General features: G+C 45.0%; 1 protein-coding gene across 3 annotated transcripts in view; it reads right to left on the bottom strand.

Annotated features, from left to right (window-relative positions):
- TRIM24 (tripartite motif containing 24) overlaps window positions 1–17,034 on the bottom strand; it is a 1,966,170-nt gene that overhangs the window by 1,111,916 nt on the left and 837,220 nt on the right. The window lies entirely within an intron of this gene.

Genomic DNA, 17,034 nt, shown 5'->3' with positions numbered 1-17,034 from the left:
AAACAAAAACCCTGAGGTCCCATGGTGGAGTGGCGCTCTTTAGATTAATTTTTTTCCCTCTTCCTCTGAGATGCTTTAGATAGCAGAAGAGAGGAGAGGGGAGAGGGTTCTGTGTTGTAATGGGCTGGGCGAGGCATGGATTTTATGGAAGAAAAAAAGATGCCCTCGTGAAGTATCTCAGTTAACATTGCTGAATCTGAGGAATATTTGGCATTGCTTTGCTTATTCCTTGGATTGGGTTCCAGCACAGAAGAATTTTTTTTTGTCAGCATAAGATTTTTTCTAGTACTAGGCCTTCTAGCTCAACAAAATCCATCACATCACAGGTTTGCTGAGGGATGACAAGGGTGAAATTAGTCGATTAGCCAAGCTGCAAGATTCAAAGTTTGGAGCTGAGGGTGCAGAATTTGGTAGTTCTGCTGAGACAGTAGGTAAGGTGTCTGATGCAGGTGCCACGGAGGAAGGTGTGACACATTGTGCAGGAATGGGTACCAGTGTTAGCGAGATCAGTCTGGAGCTATCAGAATCATTTTTGGTCTGTCCTGTCTGACTTTTAGTAGAACTTTGGAGAGCAGAGGCAGAGGGGGAAAAACAAAGACCGATAGGTTTTTCCAGCTGAATGATAGAGCACCCACTTTCCAAGCTTTTTTGTGATGAATTCTTGTGCAGAATTTGTCCAACTGACAGTTCGGGGGTGAGGCACAAAGATCTATGTCTGGACTCCCCCATTTGCGTGTCAACATACTGAGAAGTTTCCATTTGTGTGGGTCCATAAGATTTCTGCTTAGTTTGTCTGCCAGAGTATTTAGCTTTCCTGGCAGGAATTGAGCTTGCAGTTGCATTTGGCAGGTCAAGGCCGTGTTCCACAATGCCATGGCTAGTCTGCAAAGGGGGTAGGAATGTGTAAGCCCCTGCTTGTTTATGTACCACATAACTGTGGTGTTGTCTGTCTTTATCATTAGTTGTCCTGGATAAAGGTAGTCCTTGAAGGCTGTCACTGCATTCTTTACAGCTAGCATCTCTTTCTGATTGATATGTAGGTGATTTGATTTGGGCTCCATTTGCCCTGAATGCACTTTCCTGCCAGATGTGCCCCCCCAAGCATATTCTGATGCGTCTGTAGTTAGGGTTTGGGTGGCAGGGGGTGGATTGAACGGCAGTCCCTTGTTTTGGTGGCAGGCCTCTGCCCACCACAGGATTTCCAGTTGCAGGCAAGGTATGATAGGAATCATTGTTTCCAGGCTGTGACAATGTTGACTCCATAAACTTTTTAAGTACCACTGAAGTTTCCTCATATGTAGTCTTGCATATGGAATTTGAAGAATGCAGGAGGCCATGAACCCCAAGGCTTGCAGAATTTGTCTTGCAGATAGCAGGGTTTTTGTGGCCACCTGTTTGAAGTAAGTCACCAATTGAATTTGCTTTTCTGGTGTAAGGTAAGTCATCTGGGCAGTTGTATTCAAGCTTGCACCCAGGAATGTAATTTTTTGAGAGGGTACCAGTTGTGATTTCTTTTCGTTTATGGTGTACCCTAGACAAGTTAGAACCCTTTTTACCAATGCCAGATGCTTTAGAATGTCCTTGTTTTCTGCCTGTATTAGACAATTGTCCAGGTATGGATATATTTGAATATTTTTTTTTTGCCTGCAAAATGCAATTGCTGGAGCCAGGCACTTTGTGAAGACCCTGGGTGCAGTAGATAAGCCAAACGGCAGTGCAGAGAAAGTACAGTTTTGTACTTACCATAAATGTAGATGTCCGATAGATATGCAACTGCAGTCCTGACATATGGGCTGTCCTGCCTCAGGCAGCCCCTTGGTCGGCGGGATTCCAAAGTCTGGGAACAGCGTCGGCTGATGTCGCCTCTTCCCCTACGTCAGAGCGGCTGGGGTATAAAAGCATCAGCCGACGCCATCTTCTTCAGTGTTTCTTGCCCCAGATGCTAGGTGCCCTCCAAGGAAGGCTAAATTTAGAGAATGCATAAAATTCCAGGCATGCACAATAGTAATAAACAGATACACCATAAAAGGTATCCCCAGCTAAGTTGGAAAAGGGGTAGTGGACCCAAAAAGGTAAATTACAGAGGGGTAGGAGGGAGGGTAAACCTGACTGCAGTTGCATATCTATCGGACATCTACATTTATGGTAGGTACAAAACTGTACTATGTCCTTCAAGAATGCAACTGCAGTCCTGACATATGGGTTGAATACCATAGCCAAGCTGGGGGTGGTAGGATCTAAGAAAAAGATGGTGTAGCTAAAATGCCCTGCAGGACTGCTGAAGCAAAGCCTGCTCGGGATCTGGAGTATAAAGGCAGGTTGTAGTGTTTGGAAAATGTATGCACGGAGCTCCATGTAGCAGCTTCTAGAATGTCCTTTGTAGCCACCCCTCTTAGAAAGGCTGTGGAGGTGGCTATAGCTCTGGTGGAGTGTGGCCTGATATTGGCTGGCACACCTTTTCCATGGAAAGAGTAACAGAATCTGATGCAGTGTCTAATCCATTTTGAAATTAATTGTTTGGAAATTGCCTTTCCTTGCACTCCAGCAGCGTAGGCTACAAATAGTTTGTCAGACTTTCTGTTGGCCTTTGTTCTGTCCAAGTAGTAGCATAATTGTCTGTGTATGTCCAAAGTGTGCAGCAGCTTTTCTCCTTTATTTTGAGGATTGGGAAAGAAAGTAGGCAGGTGAATTGCTTGATTTAGAGACACCCTGGATATCACTTTTGGCATGAATGAAGGATTGGTTCTTAAAGAAACTCTGTCCTGATGAAAAATGAGGAATGGAGGTACTGCCATGAGGGCCTGTATCTCCGAGACTCTTCTTGCTGAGGTAACTGCCAACAGGAAAACTGTTTTCCAGGAGAGAAATTGCATTTCTGAAGATGCTGCTGGCTCAAAAGGAGGACGAGTTAATTTTTTCCAAGACGAAGTTGAGGTCCCATGCAGGCACTGGTGGTTTTCTGGGAGGTTTGATATTCTTTATCCCTCTTAGAAACTATCTTAGCAAAGGATGTGAAAACACAGGTGGACCACAGTTGTATTTTGCTGAGATTGCTGAAGCGTGTATTTTTATGGAAGAATATGAAAGGCCACTATGAAGCATTTCTGCCAAGTATTCTGGAATCTGTGGCATGCTTATTACTGATACATCCTGACCCTTTTTGGCATTCCAGGTGATGAATCTCTTCCATTTGGCTGAATAAGTTTTTCTGGTGGAAGGTCTGCGTGCTTCCAGTAGGATCTCTTGAACTTTTTTGGAGAGAGAGATATGGGTAGAAGTCATGGAACCCTCCAAGCTGTCAGCTGCAATGTCTGCAGGTTGGGATGAACAGTCCTGTAATTGTGCTGAGTTAGAAGCAGAGGCCATTGAGGCAGGGGCCACGGCTTGGTGCGAGATATGCTCCTTAGTAATGGATACCAGTGCTGCCTTGGCCAGTCTGGAGCTACCAAAATACCTTTGGGTTGCTCTGCTTTGAACTTCAGTAACACCTTGGTCATTAATGGTAGAGGTGGGAATGCATAGATTGTCAGAGAATTCCAGCTGAAGGAGAGAGCATCCATTCTCCAGGCTTGAGGATGGTGTGTCCTCGAAAAGAACTTTTTCAGATGATGATTGAGGGGAGAGGCAAAGAGATCCATGTCTGGCCTTCCCCATGCATGAGTTATTTGCGAAAAAATGTCTGGATGCAGCATCCATTCGTGCGGGTCCAAAATGTTTCTGCTTAGACTGTCCGCCAGAACATTGTCCTTGCCTGGAACAAACTGGGATTGCAACTGTAAGTTCAGTTTCAGGGCCTTTTCCCAAAGAGCCATTGTTAGTCTGCAGAGGGGGTAAGAATGAGTGCCTCCCTGTTTGTTTATGTACCACATGACAGTGGTGTTGTCGGTCTTTATTAGCAGATGACCTTGCTGAAGAAATTTTCCGAAGGTCTCGATTGCATGAATCACTGCCAACATCTCTTTTTGATTTATGTGCAGATGCATTTCCCGGAGAGCCCATTGCCCCTGAATGCATCTGCCCTCCATGTGCGCCCCCCATCCATGATCTGAGGCGTCTGTTGTAATGGTTTGACTTGCTTGAGGTTTGTTGAAAGACATGCCTTTGTTTAATTGACTTGCTTGTGCCCACCACAAAAATTCCTTTTGAAGACATGGAATGAGTGGTATAATTTCTTCTAAGTTGTGGCTGTGTTGAGACCATAAACTTTTTAGGTACCATTGTAGTTTTCTCATGTGTAGTCTTGTCAGTGGAATCAGAAGAATGCAAGATGCCATGAAACCCAGGGCCTGCAGGATTTTCCTTGCAGTCATCTGGGTGAGCTTTGCTAGGCTTTTGAAGTAATCTGGTAATTGTTCTTGTTTTTCTTCTGAGAGGAAAGCCATTTGTGAGTTTGTGTCCAGTTTGGCTCCTAGAAAAATTATTTGTTGGGATGGCAGTAGTCTTGATTTTTGAATGTTGACTGTGTATCCCAAAGCCTGTAGTAAGTGCATGACATAGTCCAAGTTTCTTATCAAGGCTCGTTTGCTGTCCGCTTGTATAAGGCAGTCGTCCAGGTAAGGGTATATTTGTATCCCCCGGAGTCTGCAATGTGCAATTACTGATGCCAGGCATTTCGTGAATACTCTGGGCGCAGTAGCTAAGCCAAACAGCAATGCTGAGAATTGATAATGCTCTGGCCCTGCAAGAAATCTGAGGTATCTTCTGCAACTGTGTCTGATTGGGACATGCAGGTATGCCTCCTTGAGGTCCAGAGTAACCAGCCAAGACCCCTTGCCCAGCATGGAAAGAAGTTGCTGTAACGTCAGCAATTTGAATTTTGGCACAATGAGAAAAGTGTTTAGAGCGGACAGGTCCAGTATAGGTCTCCATTGCTTTTCTTTTCTTGGAACAAGGAACAGTCTTGAGTAGAATCCCTGGCCTTGTTCCTGAGGAGGAACATTTTCTATTGCTTTGATCTGTAACAGGTTTGAAACTTGTATGAGTGCCTCTGCCCTTTGATTTTGTGGCAGGTTTGGCATGCCTTGTCTTGTTGGTAAGGTATGGAAGTGGAACCTGTAACCTTTGTCTATTATGCCCAGAATCCATTTGTCCTTTGTTAAAACGTGCCAATAATTTTCCACCTAAAGGTGCTTCTCTTTGTGCCTTGGTCGGCGGTGTCAAAGCCAAGTCATTGTGATTGTCCCTGTGGAGCAGTAGAAGTCCCTGCGCCACTTCTCTGATTAGTTGGTTGCCATTGGCGGCCCCTGTAGGAGCCTCGGTATTGCCATCTACCTCGAGCTTCTGTTTTTCCCCTTTGGAACTTGTCAGTGTCTGGAAAGGACCAATTCTTTGAAGGCCAATTCCTGCTGAACCTCGGTGGCTGAACCTGGAGGAAATATTTGACTGTTTGTACTGATTTAGCCTTTTCCTCAATAGATTTCAACACATCCCGTGCATTAGCACCAAATAGCTTCTGTTTTTCCAGAGGTGCATCTAGGAGCTTTACTTTAACATGATCTGGCAATGCCTGTTCTTTCAACCAAGCATGTCTACGTATGACAGCCCCGGTCATAGCTGCCCTACATGAAGCTTCCAATGCATCATAACCACACTAAAGAAAATGACTGCTAACCTGCTGAGTATTATGAACCAAATCCTGCAAAGCCTTTCTATCTAAAGGCTCAGGAGAGGCTAACTTTTTCTGCAAATCATCCATCAAGAAATCCTGATACTGAAACATATGAAAAAGACAGTTAAGTGCCCTCATGGCAAGGGTGGTTGAGGTATAAACTTTTTTGCCCCATCTCTCCAAGGACCTAGATTCCCTGTCTGCGGGCAAAGGGTTTTTGGCCGTGGAGGTGGCCACTCCTTTGGGCCCCTGAGAAATAGTTTCTAGATCCACAGAGTGGGCCTTAAAGAGATGCTTATGAGTTTCAGGAACCCTGTAATATCTGTCTGGCTTGACAGGCGCAGGAGGGAGAGAATCAGGGGAAGCACTGGAGTCTGAGTACACATCATCCAATACATCTAACACTGGTGGAATAGCTAAAGGCCTGTGCTGGGGTAACTTAAGGAAAGTACGTAGCCTTTTCCTGGAGTCAGAGAAATCCTGGCCCTGCCACTGAAAATGCTCTCTCATGGAGTGGAGAATTTCCCCGAAAGAAATATCCTCTGGAGGAGAGGCAGAGGGAATGGATTCATCAGCATCAGAATCCTCGTAGGCCTGGAAGGATTCTTCCTGGGAATCTGAATGGTCTGAGTCCCCAGAGGCTTCATCTGAGGAAGGGGTATCTGTCTGCTCAACCCTAGGCCTTTTATCTGCAGGCGGCTGAGAACCTCTGTCTGGATGTGCCTGAGAACCTCTAATTAAAGAAATGAGATCTGCAGCTAAAGTCATGATCTGTTTATCAGAAGTGGAACCCTGGGAAAAGGCTTTAGGAGGGTGAGCCTTAGCCTGGCTGGCAGCCTTAGCACGTGTGTAGGCCTTGATGGACATAGAGACCAGAGGCCTAGCTGCCCCACGTGCTGGAGTAACTTTATCCACCGGTATGGTGCCAGGTAAATCCTGGGCTTCGGTTTCAGGAGGAAAATCAACAACCGGCACCGGGGTAACCTCCGGGACCGAAGTGTGCGGTAAAGCGGTGTCGTCGGTCTGGGCCGGTTGAATTACCGCCTCCGAAGAGACCGATGCACTCGCGGTAGGCTTTGGCGTGGCATCTGTGGAAGTCGCGGGCCGAGAATGTCGGTCCCAGTCCTTCCGTTTTTTTGGAAATATGAGTTGTCGGTTGTTCCGACGGCATGATATAGGAGAAATTTTCCCCAAAAAAGTCTTCAGCAAAATCGGCCCGGCGCCTGAGTGTGCGCTTATTGAAGCAAGCACAGGCAGCACAGGACGAGACGTCGTGGTCTGGGCCCAGGCAGGGAAGGCAGTAAGAATGGAAGTCCTTATGAGGTATTTGTTTACCACAAGACAAACAATTATTAACTTTTGCAGTTTTATCTGACATCGGCTGAGGCAAGAAAAGGTTCCCCAATGGGGTACTTAGCTTTTTGATGACTTCGCTAACTGAAAACACAGGAGCTGGCCGACCGGCACTTGCGAACTGCTTCTGCTTCGGGCACTGCGCGTCAAGAAAGACTGGAAAAGATGACGTCGGCTGATGCTTTTATACCCCAGCCGCTCTGACGTAGGGGAAGAGGCGACATCAGCCGACGCCGGACCCAGACTTTGGAATCCGGCCGACCGAGGGGCTGCCTGAGGCAGGACAACCCATATGTCAGGACTGCAGTTGCATTCTTGAAGGACATCTGGTAATGCAAGTAGCCTGCTTTGAAGCGGAAGCATCTTCTGCAAGATTCCCTGATTTGGATATGCAGGTAAGCCTCAAGTCTAGAGTTACCAACCAGACATCTTTGCCTAGCATAGGTAAGTAACTGTCGAAGAGTCAGCATCTTGAATTTTGAAATGTCCAGAAATGTGTTTAGAGTGGATAAGTCCAGAATTGGACGCCAAGATTTGTCTTTTCTGGGTACCAGGAAAAGTCTTGAATAGAAACCTTGTCCCTTTTCCTCTTCTGGTACTGGATGAATAGCCCCCATGTTCATGAGGGACAGAACTTGTTTATGGGCCTCTGCCCACTGATTTGGGGGCAGATCTGGCCATCCGTTTGGGATTGGCAATGTGTGGAAATGAAATCTGTATCCCTGAGATACTATATTTAAAACCCATTTGTCCTTTATAATAAGTTGCCAGTTTTGTGTATGAAGTGCCAGTTTTCCCCCCAAAGGGGCGACTAAAAGTTAAGTGCTTGGTGATTGCAGAGGGAAGTCATTGAGATGGTTTACCATATGGAGGTGCCTTGTTGTTTCCAGATTTGGAGGTGGAGGCACCCTATTGTTTTGTTCTAAAAGTTCCTTGTGACTGACACCTGGAGCCTTTGGAATGCCTGAATTTGACTACAGCGGCTCTCGAAGGGACTGAAAGGACCAGTTCTTAGTAGGCCAGTGCCTACTAAATCTTGGAGGTTGCACTTGTAAGAAATCTTTCACAGTTTGCATAGATTTAGCTTTATCTTCCATCTTTTTTAACACTTCTTCAGCGTTATTACCAAAGAGACGGTCCTGTTGTAAAGGAGCATCCAACAATTTTACTTTAACATGGTCAGGCAGAGTTTGCTCTTTGAGCCAAGCATGCCTTCTTAGCACAGATACAGTTACAGCAGCTACCTCTGATCAAGGAAATTAAATATTCAGCCATTTTGATCATGTGCTTTTTAGGCATAGGGGCCTGCACACGTGGCCCAAGCTTCGGTTTTTTAGACATAGAAGTAGATTTTGGCCTTAGTTTTTAAGACGGCATCGATTTAATATACAAATCTTTAGGCCTAAAAACACCCTCAGAAGCCGGTGCCTGCACAGTGGCTCCGGACCCATCTAAGGTAGAGACATCCGCGGGTTTAATACTTAAAGCATCTCGTGGCATACCAGACTCCGAATGGGTTTCAGTAGAGGCCTGCAAATCAAAAGTAGCGGGCGTCAGGGGCTGCAGAAACGCCTCACTGAGTACCGGCGAACTAGCGACTGGCTTAGGAGAAGCGTCTTAGTCAGTTTTGGACCTCGACGGCCTGTCTCTGTCTTTTATTTTTCATTTTTTTTAGGTATTCCGGTAGTCGGATTGCTAACAGACGTAATTTCTGGATAGTTAAATCGTGAGCCAAAATATTTAGAAACAAAAATATACCGACGTTTAATAGTGCATTGATTAAATCTAGTACAAAACCGAAAACAAGGTACGTTATGATCAGGGCCTAGACAAGGAATACAGTACAAATGAAAATCCTTATGAGGTATTTGCTTCCCACAAGTAATGCAATTATTAACTTTTACTGACATCGGTAAGGAGGACGAAAAAGTTTACCCAATGGGATACTTAGCTTTTAGTTGAAGACTTTGATTCTGAAACTCGAAAACGAAAATTTCAGCTGTCTGCCGACTGGCACTTGCGAACTGCTTCTGCTTCAGGCACCGCGTGGCAAGGAAGACTGACGAAATGACATTGGCTGCATGTTTTATACCCCTGACGACCCGATGTCATGGAAGAAGGGACAGCAACTGATGCAGGACCCAAGACATTGTTAATCAGGCCGACTGAGGGCAACCTGCCAGCAGATTACAGAAATGTAATGACTGCAACAGTGAAACACGAAGAACATCGCAAAGTTACTTGAACAACAGGATTTGTGTTGGCATGCATGTTCTGATCCACAACTGTTTTGAGGTGGGGGAGTAAGATTGATCCAGCAGGAGCAGCAGCAGTTAAGAGACTTGCATACCTCTTAGCTGAAGGGATCATTAGGGGAAGTGTTTCATTTGACGTCAGTGAAGTGCTTGTGCACACATGGAGAAAGTACTGAAAGGATCATTGAATGGAAATGTTCTGTTTGGTGCCACAGAAGTGCTTGGGCATACATGGATGAAGTACTGAAAGGATTACTGGGGGGGGGGGGGTTGAGCTGGCATTAGTGAAGTACTTGTGCAGATGTGGACAAACTACTAAAAAGGGTCATATGGAAAGTGTTTCTTTTGGTGTCAGTAAAAGTGCTTCAACAGAAATGAACATATTACTGAAATGATCACTGGGGGAAATGTTTTATTTGGTGCCAGTGAATGACTTCAGTAATAATGGACCATTTGAGGATTCTGTCATCACTGAAGTCTTTGTGCAGACATTTTTGGGGGAAATGTTTCATTTGGTATCAGTGATATGTTTGTGCAGACACAGACAACTTACTGAAGCGATTGTTTTGGCGACATGTTCCTTTTGGGGGAAATGTTCCATTTGGCGTCAGTGAAGTTCTTGTGCAGGCATATACAAACTACTGAGGGAATCGGTGGGGGAAATGTTTCTTTTGGTGTCAGTGAAGTGTTTTTACATGCATAGACAAACTATGAAATGGATCACTGGGGGAAATATTTCATTTTATGTTCGTGAAGTGCTTGGGCCTACATGGACAAACTACCGAATATGCTTTTAGGAGAAGTGGTTTATTTGATCTTAGTAAAAGTGCTTGTCCTAGGATCATTGGAGGAAGTGTTCCATTTAATGACAGTTGACTGCTTATTGAGACATGGACAAATGACTCAAAGTGCTCGTGCAGCCAAAGAAACTGCTACATGGATCACTGGAGGAAATGTTTCATTTAGGTTCATAGGTTCATACTAGGCTATCTGCCCAAGGGCATTTATAAGCCTAGCCCATAGTTATGTGGCTTTCGCCACCCCTTTAGTTTGAATAAAAACTATGCCTATCATTTTTCTGTGCCTCTGTCAAGCAGTGACACTGAAGTAATCCCTGGGGTATATCTGCGATCTCCCATCCATTGGTCAAGATTCCTCTTGAACAAGGCCAGCGAGGTGCTCTGCCTCACATGTACCGGGATTTTGTTCCACAGCATAGGGAGTCTCTGGGTGATGAATCTGTCCCTCCAGCACGTTCTATTTATAACCGTGTCAAGGTTTAAGTCTCCGCCTTGTGGTTCTGAGGGATCTAGATTTTTGAGGTGAAGCATATTCATCAAATCTGGGTTTGACATGGCCTTATATGTCAGGCACAGGTCACCTCTGAGCAAGCGGTATGAGACTGAATAAAGCTGGAGTTCTTTCAGTCGGGCAGCATAAGACATATTTTTGAGACCCTTTATCCTTTTGGTGAGGAACTTTTGGGGCCTTTCAAGCTGCATCAGGTGTCTGGTCAGATACATTCGAACGGGCATTGTACTCAATCATAGGTCTAATGAGTGATGAGTACAGGGGACGATGACCTCCCTTGATCTAGATGTGAATCCCTTCATGATCAGGTGGGCGATATAGAAGGTTTTCCTAACTACTTTAGCAACATGAGTGTCAAACGAAAGACTACTGTCAACTTGGGTCCCCAGATCCCTGATGACTTTTCTGTGCTCAGTGGATTGTCACCTATATGGTAGCTAGGGGTAACCTTGTTTTTCCCGAAGGGTATGACTATGCATTTTTGGCGTTTAACTTCAGGCCATGGCTCTGGCACCAGTTATCCGCTTCTGTGAGGCCCTTCTGGAGGATATCTGTGTCAGATGTGTTTTCGACTATGGCCCAGTTTGCAGTCATCTGCAAACTTTGTCAGCCATAACCCTCCTGTGTTTGCTTGTACTTCAGAAAAGTAGATGCCGAACAAGAGTGGACCCAGGACTGAGCCCTGTGGGACACCACTTGTGACAGGCTTTGAGTCTGACATGGCTCCAGCAACTCTGACCCTGTGGGTTCTGTCGCTAGCCAGTTTGCAACCCATCTTGTGATGTATGGGTTTACATTCAAGCTGATGAGTTTTTCGATGATACCTGAGTGGGGTATTGTGTCGAAGGCCTTTGCCAGGTTGAGGTAGGCTGTATGGACTGCCTTTCCCTCATCAATGGCCTTGGTGACTGTCTCGAAAAAGTCAACCAAGTTTAAGAGGCAGGATCTGCCTTTGACAAAGCCAAACTGGGTTGGATCCAAAGTCTGCAAGTTCCCTATGTCTTTATTTATGAGTTCCATTATGATCCTCTCCATGGCTTTGCAGATAAGGCTTGTCAAGCTAATGGGGCGGTAATTTCCAGGGTCTGTGGAGGCACCGCCCTGAAGTGCTAAAGCCTGCTCGAGTATGATATACCTGTGTCATGGGATTGTGAATGAAAACAGTATTTTACTTAGCTTACTCTGGAGGACCAGAATCTTTGCATTAGCTACATGCTCATTTATATCCGAAATAGCACAGTCATGAAGTAATCAACATTACTGCCTTGCATTACTTGTGCCCTCAGTTCAGTTCTAAACAGTGGCACTTTACCTGAATCTGTACAATCTGCCTGTGAATTTTGATACTGCAATTCCTCCCACATCCAATGACAATGTGCAGTAAGTCCATGGCAACCCCCTGTGTCTGCACATGTAAATACATTATATTCTAGTACTATATCCAGAAGGTTAACAATCAACTCTGACTTATCCCCCTCTATCATATTAATTTCTGCCAGCAGTCGTGAAACTGCTTCTACACCATAATCATTGCTTATTATGGTGAAAAGGCTCTTCACATCAAGTGTAGCCATGATCTAATCCCCTCCCTCACCGGCTTCAATAGAATCTCTCAAAGATGTCAAAAAATGCCGTGTCTCTTAATACCTCTTTCAAAGAGGTTAAACACGGTCTTAACATACACTCCAACCAAATGGAGATGTTTTCAGTAACCCAACCCCTCCGAGACTATAGTTCTGGTGGGGGGCGGGGGGTGCAGATCCTTGTGCACCTTGGGTAAGGCTTTAAATACAGGAGTTATTGGATGTTCTATCCACAAAAAAATCAAAAAGCTCCTTATCCATCAAGTCTATAGCTTCCATGTGCTTTAAATCGATCCCTAACCTCTTGAATAAGACTAATGATGCTGACGGGGGAGATTTGGGTGAAGGTAGAGGCATCTGAAAGCAATGCAGCCAATTTACCATGATAAAAGTTCTTACTCATGACCACCACTGCCCCCCCCCCCCCAATATCTGCAGATTTAATGACTATCTGAGTATTGTATTGCAAATTCTTAAAAACCTCTGTGTTGCAGTCAGGTTGTGAAATCTCCTGTTATGCCCATTTTGTAAATATAACAATTTCTTGCTCACACACCCTAATAAACGTTTGCAAAGTAGAGTTAAATAATGGAAGAAAAGTGCTAGGTTGTCTTAAAGAGCATGGTTGCACCTGGTTGTTACTCCCAAATAAATCTCTTAACATTACATTTCTACCAAACATCATAATGTCTAAAATTATTTCACTGAAATTACTGTCATGACTCAGGACAAAAGTTAGTCCTTTGTTTAATACATACATTTCACCACTAGATAAATTATAATCAGATAAACTGAGCACTATATTGTCACCAGTCACTGTGAAATCGTCCGCTTCTTGGTCTCTCTGCTCTCGTATTGTGGATGTCTTCAATACCCTTTCTTCTTCACCGGTGCTGGTAGGGATGCAAAAAAAGGCCCACTCTCCTCACCAACAAACGGTTCCTTGGGCCGAGCTCCTGAGCACACAGTGGAATGATTAAAGTACAGCTGTGTACACTTACCATAAATGTAGATGTTCGAGTGTATTCACTGTTGCAGTCATTACATTTGGGTTATCCTGCTGGCAGGTTGCCCTCAGTCGGCCTGAATGCCAAAGTCTTGGGTCCTGTGTCGGTTGCTGTCGTCTCTTCCCTGATGTCAGGATATAAAAGATGCAGCCCACGTCTTGCCCCAGATGTCAGGTGCCCCCAAAAGGGTAGGCTAAAAATAGGTAAATAACACATACATGCACCAAAATAGGTTTTACCTTCATCTATAAGCAAATACACCATCTAGGTTGTATAGATTAAAGTAAAGATAAGTTCCAGCAAAAAAAAAAGGAGGGTGGCGGGTGGGTAACCTGGACTGCAACAGTGAATACATTCAAACATCTACATTTATGGTAAGTGTACACAACTGTACTATGTTCTTCGTGTTTCACTGTTGCAGTCATTACATTTGGGTTGAGTCCCAAAGCTATGGTTGGGGGGGCTGGAGCTAAAACAGCATTAGGAGCAGCTATGAGGCCCTGAAGAACTGCAGTGGCAAAGCCTGCCCTGGATTTAGAGTAAAGAGGCAGATTGTAATGTTTTGTAAAGGTATACAATGAATTCCAAGTAGCAGCCTCCAAAATGTCTTTGGTTGGTACTCCCCTTAGAAAGGCTGCAGAAGTGGCTGCAGCTCTGGTTGAATGTGGCCTAATGCCCTTAAGCACTGGTTTGCCATGTTGTCAGTAGCAGACACGAACACAGTGACCTATCCACTTTGAAATAGTCTGCTTGCAGATAGCCTTGATGCTGTGGCATATGCCACTAGTAATTGCTCTGTCTTTCTGAAAATGAGAAGTTATGTACCTACCATAATGTTCCATGTTAGTTGTCTTCTCTCACCTTCTTTCTTGCTGGATGGGTTCGGAGCCGAACTCGGCCACTTACTAAAGCTCGAGAGCTTATTTTACCGGCTCAAGGCAACCCTATATCCCATGATGCTAGGTGATAACTCCCCAGATCTCGTTTGGAAGCTGAAAACCTAGCATAGGCCAATAAAAAATCCTCCAACTGGAAAGGAGGAGGAAGAGGGATAAAAACTCCCAAAGGTCGTTATCTACACTATAGATATCCTAGGACACCTAGATGGTGAAACAAGGGAATATAAGGACCCTTCAAAGAAGGGAAGATCTTCTCGGTCTGTCCAGGCTAGGGGGATGGTGGGTGGGACGCAAGAAAGGCGGCGAGAGAAGACAACTAACATGGAACGTTATGGTAGGTACATAACTTCTCAATGTTAAATTGTCAATCTCGCCTTCATTCTTGCTGGATGGGACCGCGTCCCTAGCACCTTCATCCTGGGTGGCTCATTGGAACAGACTCTTGAGAAAGTACAGTTTTGTACCTACCATAAATGTAGATGTTTGAGTGCGAATACAGCTGCAGTCATAATGGGTTCTCCTGCCGTCAGGCGGGTCCTTGGTCGGCGGAATTCCAAAGTCTAGGTCTGGCGTCGGTTGTCGTCGCTTCTTCCCTGACGTCAGTGCGACAGGGGTATAAAGGAACCAGCCGATGCCATTTTCTTCAGTTTTTCTTGCCCCAGATGTCAGGTGCCCCCAGAAGGAAGGCAATAATAAAATTGTGTGATAATGCAGTGCTATATAATCAAAATACAGTAGTTGAAAGCAAATACATCATAAATGAAAACCCCAATCAGGTTGTATGAGGATGTGTTAGCCTATATGCCTGTCCCAAGAGGGGAAGGAGGGAGGGAAACCTTGACTGCAGCTGTATTAGCACTCGAACATCTACATTTATGGTAGGTACAAAACTGTACTATGTTCATCGTGCATACAGCTGCAGTCATAGCAGATGGGTAGAATCCCAAAGCTAAGAAAGGGGTGGTAGGCACTAGTTGGAACTAGGAGGAACCAAAATGCCCTGCAAGACTGCAGTGGCAAAGCCTGCTCTAGATTTGGAGTATAATGGTAGGTTGTAGTGCTTGGAGAAGGTATGCACAGAACTCCAAGTGGCTGCTTCCAAATTATCCTTGGTAGGAACTCCTCTGAGGAAGGCTGCAGAGGTGGCTGTGGCCCTGGTGGAATGAGTTCTAATACCTGTAGGAACAGTTTTGCCATGAAAGGAATAGCAAAAGCGTATGCAGTGGGCTATCCATTTTGAGATTGTCTGTTTGGAAATTGGTTTCCCTTGAGCTCCTACCACGTAGGCCACAAAGAGGTGTTCTGATTTTCTGAAAGGCTTTGTTCTGTCCAAATAACGTAGCTGTCTGTGGATGTCCAAGGAATGCAGTAATCTCTCCCCTTTGTTTTGAGGATGAGGATAAAAAGTAGGTAAATGTATGGCCTGATTTAAAGCTACCCTGGATACCACTTTAGGCATAAAGGACGGGTTGGTTCGTAAGGAAACTCTGTCCTGATGGAAGATGATAAAAGGCTGGACAGCCATGAGAGCCTGTAGTTCTGAAACTCTACGAGCTGAGGTGATAGCCAGAAGGAAAGCTGTTTTCCAGGACAAATATTGCAAATCTGATGAGGCAGCTGGCTCAAAAGGATGCAAGGTCAATTTTTCCAGAATTAAATTAAGATCCCAAGCAGGTATTGGTTGTTTCCATGGAGACCTTAAATTCTTAGCCCCTCTGAGGAACTGTCTTAAGAGAGGGTGAGAGAATAAAGGTGGATCAGTGTTGTATTCTGCAGAAATGGCTGAGGCATGTATTTTGATGGAGGAGAAAAAGTCCACTGCTTAGCAGTTCAGCCAAATATTGTAGTATTTGAGGTAAATTCAGTTTTCCAGGATCCTGGCCCTTTTTCTCATTCCAGACACAAAAACGTTTCCATTTTGCGGAGTAAGCTTTTCTAGCTGATGGCCTTCTGGCCTCCAAAATGACATCCTGCACCTCCTTGGAGAGTAGGGCCTGTTGAGATGCTAAGGAATCTTCCATGCGGCTAGATTGAGTGTTTTTAGCTGGCTGTGAAGAGTTTTGAAACTGTGCTGAGTCAGAAGAAGAGGCATTAGAGGTAGGGTCCATGGTGGGGAATGCGTCAGGATCCTCAGGAGTGGGTACCAGTGTTGCCTTGGCCAGTCCGGAGCAATGAGAATCATCTTTGGTCTGTCTGCTTTGGTCTTTAATAGAACTTTGGGCAGCAGAGGAAGAGGAGGGAAGGCATAAACTGTCATTGATGTCCAACTGAAGGAAAGAGCGTCCACTCTCCAGGCCTTTGGATGGAAGATCCTTGAGCGGAATTTTGTCAATTGATGATTCTTGTGGGAGGCAAAGAGATCTATGTCTGGCCTTCCCCATTCTTGGATTATTTCTGTAAAAATTTTTGGATGCAATTTCCATTCGTGTGGATCTGTCATATTCCTGCTTAGGTTGTCTGCCAGCGTGTTTTCCTTGCCTGGCAAGTACTGTGCTTGTAGTCCCATTTGTAAGTCCATGGCCACGTTCCAAAGTGACATCGCCAGTCTGCATAGGGGGTAAGAATGTGTTCCTCCCTGTTTGTTTATGTACCACATGACTGTGGTGTTGTCCATTCTTATCAATAATTGACCTGGTTGTAGAAGGTCCTTGAAAGCTTTCATAGCATTTATTACCGCTAGCATTTCTTTTTGATTGATGTGAAGATGCTTTTCTTTTTGGGACCATTTGCCCTGAATGCACCGATCTGTCATGTGCGCCCCCCAGGCGTAGTCCGAGACGTCTGTTGTGATGACTTGATTTGCTTGAGGCTTGCTGAATGGAAGACCTGTGTTTGTTTGACATGCTTGAGCCCACCACAGAAATTCCTTTTGCAGACATGGAATTAGTGGTATTATTGTTTCCAAACTGTGGTTGTGTTGAGACCATATGTTTTGTAGGTACCATTGTAGTTTCCTCATATGCAGCTTTGCACATGGGATTAGTAAGATGCAAGATGCCATGAATCCCAGAGCCTGCA

Source organism: Protopterus annectens, chromosome 11.part0 (genome assembly GCF_019279795.1).
Source record: "Protopterus annectens isolate FY-2018-M chromosome 11.part0, PAN1.0, whole genome shotgun sequence".
NCBI lineage: Eukaryota > Metazoa > Chordata > Ceratodontiformes > Protopteridae > Protopterus > Protopterus annectens.
Note: the sequence above shows the minus strand (reverse complement) of the source record. Positions and strands in the feature narration are given on the sequence as shown.